We start from the raw sequence: 9,022 nt of genomic DNA, 5'->3' as shown, positions 1-9,022 counted from the left end.
TGTGAAAGCCCTTTCATACGCAAAGGACAGAGTGGCCGGGGAGGAGGAGAGACGAGAGTGAATGAAACACAGGAAGAGGATGAGGGATGGACGGAAGGAAATAAAGAAAGAAAAAGAAATAAGGAAGGAATGAAGGAAAGGAGAATAAGAAAGAAAAAAAAAAGAAAGGAAAGAGAGAGAAAGAAACACAGGAAGAGAATGAGGGATGGACGGAAGGAAAGAAAGAGAAAAAAGAACGAAAGAAATAAGGAATGAAGGAAGGGAGAATAAGTGAGGAAAGAGAGAGAAAGAAACGAACACAGGAAGAGAATGAGGGATGGACAGAAGGAAAGAAAGAAAGTACGAAGGAAGGAAAGAACGTAGGAAAGAAGGGAGAAAAGAAAAAAGGAAAGAAAGAGAGAGAGGGGAGGGAGAGAGAGAGAAGGTGCATGTGATGATGTCAGAGCCATGGGTTAAGTTGGATGTGATTGAAAGAGAGAGAATTACAGAGCACCATTAATCGGTGGAAATTATTTTTTGGGGGAGTTATAAATATCAGATGAGAAAGGATGAATAATTATTGAATCTAGCATGCAAAATCTATGACGAACCAGAAAAGGGATGAGATGCATAAAGGTAGAATATTGGGTTTTTTAAAGAATAAACGAATAAAGTTTGAATTCGAAATTTAAGACAAATTAATGGGGAACATATTTAAGAAGGGTTTGAAAAAAACCAAAGAGACACAGAGATGGGAGTCGGTCGCAATTGGTCAAGATAGAAAGTTTAGAAGAGTTACAAAAATAAAAATGTTTAAATAAAGAATTCAAGTCAAAAGAGACTAGCAGAGAGAAGAAAGAAGAGAGACAAAATGAGTGGTTAATGGGTAAGAGAAATCATAGGAAATATAGAAGAAAAATTACATGGTGATGATATAACAAATTTGAAGGGAGGAGGAGGGAAGGGCAAGAGAGAGAGGTGCAGGTTTACATGGTACGATAATAAATACAAGTATCCAAAAGAAAGTATAACATGATGATTTAATATTGCTGCAGTTTTACAATTCTCCTTTGCTGCCCGCGCGGCGAGTCGAAACTAGTCATGAGTACTTCTCTACGAACCAGCTGGTGCAAAGACTATCAAATCGACTGTTTACGACTCGCCGGACGGCCACAGGAGAAATGGAACTGCGCCGCAGTAATAAAATAACAATTTTCAAAAAAATTAGCCCAAATGTCATTTTCAGAGGGACACATTTTTCTGATTTCCCGTTGCAATTCACAAACATGCCGTACTATTTTCGATTTTTACCCAAGGTTCGGGGAGATACAGTTGGAAGCATATACAAGTCCAGATTTCAAATTGTATGCATACTGTTACAATATTAAACCTATTTTTTGCGACATTAAAGTTTATCTGATGATAACAATGGAACAAGAAATCTAACCAAACTTGAAGTACTTTAAGTCATCAATAACAAATATCAGGGTCCCGTCTTGCAAAGTGTTATCCGATTGATCCGATCAGTTAATTGTTTCTCTATGGAATGTCATATTTTTTACAGGAAATTTGCAAAATGTCCTTTGTAAACAAAGGAAACACACCAAATTATCAAGGAAACAATTTATGAATATACATCATAATTTTCTTTTATCTAGAACACATTTTAAACTCTCATGCATTTTAGATTTTGACGTTGCTGGCTTTTCATAGTTGAGATTGATCAGATCAATCGCAACTTTTTGTAAGACGGGGCCCAGATGTACGGCAATAGTTCCCGTCCAAATACATAACCCACCTAACAGACATGTCTAATGGAAATTTGACTTTGTAGAGTAATTAAGATATATGGTGTGGGCTTACTTTTGCACCTAACTTGACGGTGGACCAAGCAACCCCCCCCCCCCCTTCCGTACAACAAACACCAAAACACTTTTAAAGAATTGACATTACTGGTCCAAACGAGTAATCACTAATTTTTACATAGCCCTACATATCAAAAGATATTAAAAATATTACTTTCTATGTAGGTTTTTATCTAATTCTTTATTCAGTTGTTTATGATAATTCATGAATCTCCATTTATTCACTTATCTATTTCAAATATTCATATGTTGTATTTACTCATTTATCTGGTTTATCTATTCATTCATTCGTTTTACAGATGACAGAGCAGTGTAGTGTAATGCGTCATTAACAAATATGAGAGGTCAGACATGGCATATTGGAAATAAAATCTAAAAAGCTGTGAGCCAGTAAAATGTTGACGCTTTTGATAAAGAAATCCTATAACTAACTTAATTTTGACATAATGTGTAGAAAATAATTTCATATTGAATGAATGGAAGGGGGACCGAGCCCCAATCTGTGCGCCAGTATTTTAATTTATCTGTGCTACTTGTGCGAATATCGTAAATAATCCAACTGTCGTAGTTGCTACAAATGAATGAATAAATAGATCTTTTACGTCACTACATTGTAATGTACAATCTGAAATAATAATTGTAGCAAAAATCTGGGGTAGGGCCTTTGTGACGATTCTTGTGTCAATTGTCATGATAAGCTGGGTCACTTTGGTCCCTGGTGGTGGTCAGAGTTTCTTTGAAAATACATGTACTATATTTCTATTCTGCAGACAGCCTTGCCGGGCACTGGTGGATCCAGGGGGGGGGGGCACATCCGACCCGTGCCCCTCCCCTTTTGAGAAGCAAAATTGAAATTTTTAATGTAAAAATGCCATTAAAACAAAGGTGTACCCCCTCTTTGAAAGTGAAGACCGTTTTTTTTTTGCTTGTCGAATTCGGGTGCGAAATATCCTTAATTTTTGGTGAAAGAAAAACCCTTTTATTTGTTTTTTTTTTGCTTGTCTAAATTTTCATCCGAAAAATGTGCCCCCCTTTTGGAAAATCCTGGATCCGCCTCTGTTGCCGGGTAAGACCCAAAACTAAAAACATGAGACCCCATCCCTGACCTTCAACTCTAAAATTGCTTCCGGATTATCATATGGGCGCATTTTTTTGGGGGGGGCAAAAAGTTGCGACCCTTTCAACATTTGCTGGATGGGGGATTGGAACGTGAATATTCAACTCAACAATTTCTTGTGCTTTTGTCCGTGAAGTAAACGAGGAAAAACACTGAAAATAAATGATCAAATAATTGATATTTATGAACATTTTCAGCTTTTTGTTTTGTGTTTTGTTCGTTTGGGGGGTTGTCATTGTTTTAGGGCCTATTGGGTGTAGAATAAACAAAATTGAGGAATTATTAACGCCTAACATTTTAGCAACGGTAGCAAAAGTTTACTCTTTAATCGATAAAGATTCTTGTCCCCCCCCCCCACCTAATTTCCTTCTCCTTTGCATTTCTGCCCCACCCCTCGGGTTCGGGATGACGGATGACCAAATGAATCCTGGAATCTTGATCGCCTCCTCACTATGATCATCATGATGAGAATGCATGAACTTTTCAAGGTATCGTCATGTTCGTCGACCTGAGTCCACCGTCAACACCCCACTCCTTGTTAGTGGCAAAACAGGGTCCTCTCTGATGGGGTTATCGAATTGGCCGATCAACGATGATGTCAGACCGCATCTCACCGTAAGATAACCACATGCGGATGTCTTCCAAGCAACATTCTCCCATCCACCTGACCTGCCATCACCTCCTGATGAAATCCCGCTCCACCATCCTCGCTTACCAGGCCGCCGCATTGATGCCACTTCCCATTGAGGCTCTGGATATTAGGCAGTAGTCGATCGTATTCGAAGTCGACATCAGGTATATTCTTGCGCTGATGGAAAAGCATGAAAGAAAACAAGTTAATAGAAAACAGTTAAAAAAGTGATTACATGTTCCGTTTCTCCTGACCCGACGAGCACAGTATTAGAGAGCCCACTACATCAAAAGTTACAACTACAGTGCGTATCAAAAAAAGTTTACACTTAGAAAAAATCCCATAAAATTGTACATATGTAATATTCTGAAGATTTTTCCACATTTTAACATTGGTACAGATCCATTTAAGCAAATGACGATTTAACTGTCAAAAAATATTTCCGCTTGAGTGAGCACCACTTACTTTTGAAATGTTAGTGAAAAATTATTTCCGCAGAATTTTGAAATAGTTATGCGAATAAAAGTAGACCTTAATTGTGAATAACACGTGGAATTTGGCTAGTAAAATTGATTTGAAGATATCTTTTACCTTTTTTAACTTGTTTTCTTGCCCAAACCACTTTGAGGAGTGCATTGCGCCCCACCCCACTGCCCCAAACACCGAGGCCATCGTGACGATATTTTGCTTTACACTGAGCTGTGATTTACATAAAATGACTTAGGCTTGATTTTCATTTTGTTAATCATTGTCAAGCTTGGGAAAGTGTCGAGAAATAAGTATTAAATGAAAAATGAAATGTAAACCCACTTTAGATGATAAAAACTTAGTGAAAAATGCTAAAAACTTAGTGAAAATGCTAGAGATGTCTGATATAATTTTTTTTCAGATTCGGTTTCGTCCTCAGATCCAGCTGGCACAAAAGGGTAAAGGTTGCGTTTACTAAGTGTTGAAATTTCAATTTGGGTGGCAAAATTGTTAGAAAATGCTTGAATGTATCCGATTTATTTCATTTGACTAAAAGTGCAAGGGAAATGTACGAGAAATGTTTCGCAGGGTAAGTTTGATTTCACCCTTTCCCCTTCACACAGCGTACAAACGAGCATTTCTGCGAAAACAGATTGCTGCGAGCTTTACAAAAATGGACAGTGCTCACTCAAGTGTAACATTCTGTCAAAACTTTTACTTTCATTGGATAGATGAGACCCAAACCCAAGATAAGTGAAAAAATTACCCACATGTTGTAATTTTTTTAATTCCCTGGGCTTTTTCAAAGTGTAAACTTTTTGATACGCACTGTATAATGGTAAATTAGTTTCACAATGGCAAACGGCTAGGGCTCATTCCAAGGAAGTTACAATAATGACAAACTTGCTTATCAACGCTGTAACTCTCAGGAATGTCCCTGGATTAATTCAAAAGATCCATGCATGCAACTTAATTAGAGTTGATTAATAAGTATAATGATGTACAGTCATAGAGATGAATACTAGTATCGCAAACTAGTATGTGTGCAGTGCACTTGGTAAGCTCAGGGGCGGATGCAGGATTTTCAAAAAGGGGCATTTTGTACAGGATAGTTTTAATAAGCAAAAAAGAAGAGAAGAGTGGGCTAAAAAATGGCAGCTACGATTCCATCCGGATAAATGCACCGTCTTAAAGCTAGGAAAAAACAGTACAGAAGAGCAGACCCAGTATTAGTAGAAAGGAGAGTCTAATCTAATTACTCTTAAGGAGGTACAAGCAGAAAAAGACCTAGGGATATTAATTGATTCAAAGCTGTCTTTTAAAGACCAAGTGTCACAAGCAGCATTAAAGGGAAACAGAGTCTTAGGAATCATTAGAAGATCTTTTGTTTGTCTGGATGCAGTTACAATGTCATATTTGTTTAAAGGTCTTATCAGACCCCTATTAGAGTATGGACAAGCCGCATGGTCACCATATAAATTGAGTGAACAAAGAAAGTTAGAAAGTGTACAGAGGCGAGCCACAAAAATGATTCCAGGTTTTAGAAATCTGTCTTATATGGAACGTCTCATGAAACTAAAATTACCGAGTCTTGCTCATAGGCGAAGGAGAGGTGACATGATTGATGTCTACAAGTACATGACTGGAATATATTACACACAACACAACCTTTTCACTAAGTCGCAAAGGAGGTCTAGAGGTCATAGGTTGAAGTTGGAAAAGAAATTTTCTAGGCTTGATATTAGAAAGTACTTTTTTAGTAACAGAGTCGTAGATATGTGGAATAGTCTTCCTGACAGTGTTTGTTTCAGCCTCTTCAATCAACTCCTTCAAAATTTGTCTAGATAGGCACTGGTCAAAGAATTATGATTTGCTCTATAAGCCAGTGTAGGCAGTATTGTCTTTGTTTTCCCAAGGTTTTTAGCACACATGTACAAACTTCTGATAGTCCTTTCTCGTGTTAAGTACCGGTATATATATTTTGTTTTAATAACATGGATACTGTACTACCACCAGAGGAGATACTACGATCGATGAACAGGCACTCAACTCAAGCCTACAGCATCGTGGACTTAAAGTAAAGTAAGTAAAGTAAAGTAAAACCAACAAAAAGGTTTTAACTGCCAATTTTGTTCCAGGAAAAATTTGACCGGGGAAGAAAAGGTCCTCACTTGCGTATGCATGACATATATCCCTTAAAATAGTTTGTGCCTCTCGAAGGGGGAGGGGGCACGGACCAAATGTGCCCATACCTACATACGTCAATGGGTTCGCTCTATTAGGGGAAGGCCACTGAAACAAATAGGCCTAGTTGATTTGAATAAAAAGAGAAAAATCAAATGAGCACAACGCTGGAAATTTCATCGAAATCGATTGTAAAATAAAAATGGTTATTATATAAATATATTGTAAGATGCTTAATACAAATATTTCTAAGCGCACAAATTTTTGGCCAAACCGCAATCTAAAAATAAAAATGTAAACAATATATTGGGCTACCCTTCTTTTAAATATTTGAAATGAATAAGATAAATAAATAAATATGTATAAATAACTAACTCTTAGAATTCAATAGAATAAAAATAACACAACAGATAAAGAAAGTTACATTTAAGTTTTGCTTATTTTCTCACAAAGCAGTTATTTATACAACACACGGTGATAATTTAACAATTGAGATCAAGTTTATGTCTAACAATCGCTGATCTTTATGTATTTCATTATTAACTAAAATATATTTTACCTTCTTTAAAGATTTGACATTAAATGAGGCTCTTAAGTGAATCACAACAGTTATATAACAATGAGGAAACATTACAAGAGAGATGGTGAGTTACGTCATCGGTTCTCTCAAGATCATTTGCATACCTGGCACGATAAGTGTTTCATAAAATCAAGCGAAAAATCTAAATTTCATAACTTACTTTACATCCAATTTTGTTAATTTTTCGAAGTTATAAATCGTATTTTCTTCTTTTATTAAAATCATTTTCCCCTTTGAGCATGCATGTCGACTTTGAAAAAGTCGGATGTGAGGGAGCTTGGGCATCTCCTGTTATTTGATATGGACAAGTATGCTATTCGCAGGTACCTGAAATATTTCTTCATTCTGATTAAATTTCAACCATAAAATAGTGACCGCCCACAGGACTTTGTTATCTGCTAAATCTTTTGTTTGTAAATGGAGTTATAACCATATCATTTTCTGAATGGGCTGGATCCAGTGGTAAGTTATTGGAAAATTGTTTCAAAAATATGAAGATCGGCCCAATTTTGAGACCCAAGCAGGGGCGGTTCCAGCTTTCGCGTATAGGGGGGGCCGAAAAAAAAAATCATCAACATTTTTCTCGATTGGCCGCTATAATCTGATTTTTGTTTTGTTTCAGGGGGTAGTCCTAACTAAAGACTGAAGTATTAAAGGAGAATGAAACCCTTGAAACCAGCTGAATCCATATCAAAGAGAAAAATCAAAGAAACATATTGTTGAAAGTTTGAGGAAGATTGAATGAATAATAAGAAAGTTATGAGCATTTGAATATTGAGATCACTAGTGCCATGTAGATCATCCCATCGGCAATGCGACCAAGATCTGTGATATCACACACGTACAACTCCCTCATTACTTTAGTACTTATTTCACTTATATTCTCACTTTTATAGAGTCTATCACAAGGTGAGGTATTCTCTTTATAAGATGACAAGTACAGAGGTTTCACAACATTATATCATTGATGAATCGTTTGTCATATGATTAGAATGAGCAAAAAGAGATGTTTTGGGGTATATTTTCAGTGTCCAAATGGGAGAGTTGTACGTGTGTGACATCACAGATCTTGGTCGCATTGCCAATAGGAGGATCTCCATAGCATTAGTGATCTCGACATTCAAATGCTCATAACTCTTTTATTGCTAGTCCTATTTTACTCACAGTTTTGTTGATCTTATTCTTTGATTTTTCTGCTTTCACATAAGCTAACTTGCTCCAAGAGTTTCATTCTCCTTTAAGTACATGTTAGTTTTAGTTTTTATTGCTTTATAAACAAGATAAGGTATCTCATGTGGTCTTAATGCACAATGCGAGTGCGAAGCACGAGCTGAAATTTTATTATAGTAACGTGAAAAGGACTGTTTTTAGTGATTAATGAAGAGGATACAAGTATCACCAATTAAATAATGAGAGTGCGAAGCGCGAACTCAAAATTTTGGATATTCCGACCTGAAAACCGGACAGTCTAAGCGCGTTTTTATTTAAATAAGCTGTGTGTCTCAAACAATTAAATGCAAGCGCGAAACACGAGCTTAATTTTTTTTATTTACTGACCTGATAAATGAGCATTTTGACAAATTTTGGAACTAATTTCCAAAGAGGATAGGTATCTCACAAATCAAACAATGCGAGCGCGCAGCGCGAGCTGAAAATTTTGATATAACAATTTGTGTAAATCAAACAAAATAATGAAAGCTTAATGTGCGGGTTTTAATATTGTGTGCACATTGATTTCAGAACTGGATATATTAAGTGCCATTTAATCCTCTTGAATGACATTCATTACACAGGCGATGCGAGCGCGAAGCGCGAGCGAATTTTTTATATATAGTCTATATTTTCCAATTCTTCCCCTCACCTTTTTCTCTTTTCCTTTCGGGGTCGGGCCGGTCGTTACGAGGCTGTAAATTACACATCATGGTTATAATACCTCTTTCTTACTTTTCTTTCTGTTTTTCATAGTTTCTATTAAGTTAAAGATTACACTTTTTCTGCAGGTTGTCAAAAAATAGAGGGGGCCGGGGCCGGCCCGGCCCCCTCCTGGATCCGCGCCTGCCAAGTTTTCATTCGCATATACGATAGTGTATCTGAAAAAAATTGTTTGCATATTATTGCATAGATGGGATAAATAAAAACAGTCTTATCTTTGAATTGTCTAAAACGAATCTAACTCCCTTTTGCAAGCAAAGTAAAAA

Source organism: Lytechinus pictus, chromosome 1 (genome assembly GCF_037042905.1).
Source record: "Lytechinus pictus isolate F3 Inbred chromosome 1, Lp3.0, whole genome shotgun sequence".
NCBI classification, from domain to species: domain Eukaryota; kingdom Metazoa; phylum Echinodermata; class Echinoidea; order Temnopleuroida; family Toxopneustidae; genus Lytechinus; species Lytechinus pictus.
The sequence above is the reverse complement of the archived record's forward strand: the minus strand, read 5'-3'. Positions refer to the sequence as shown.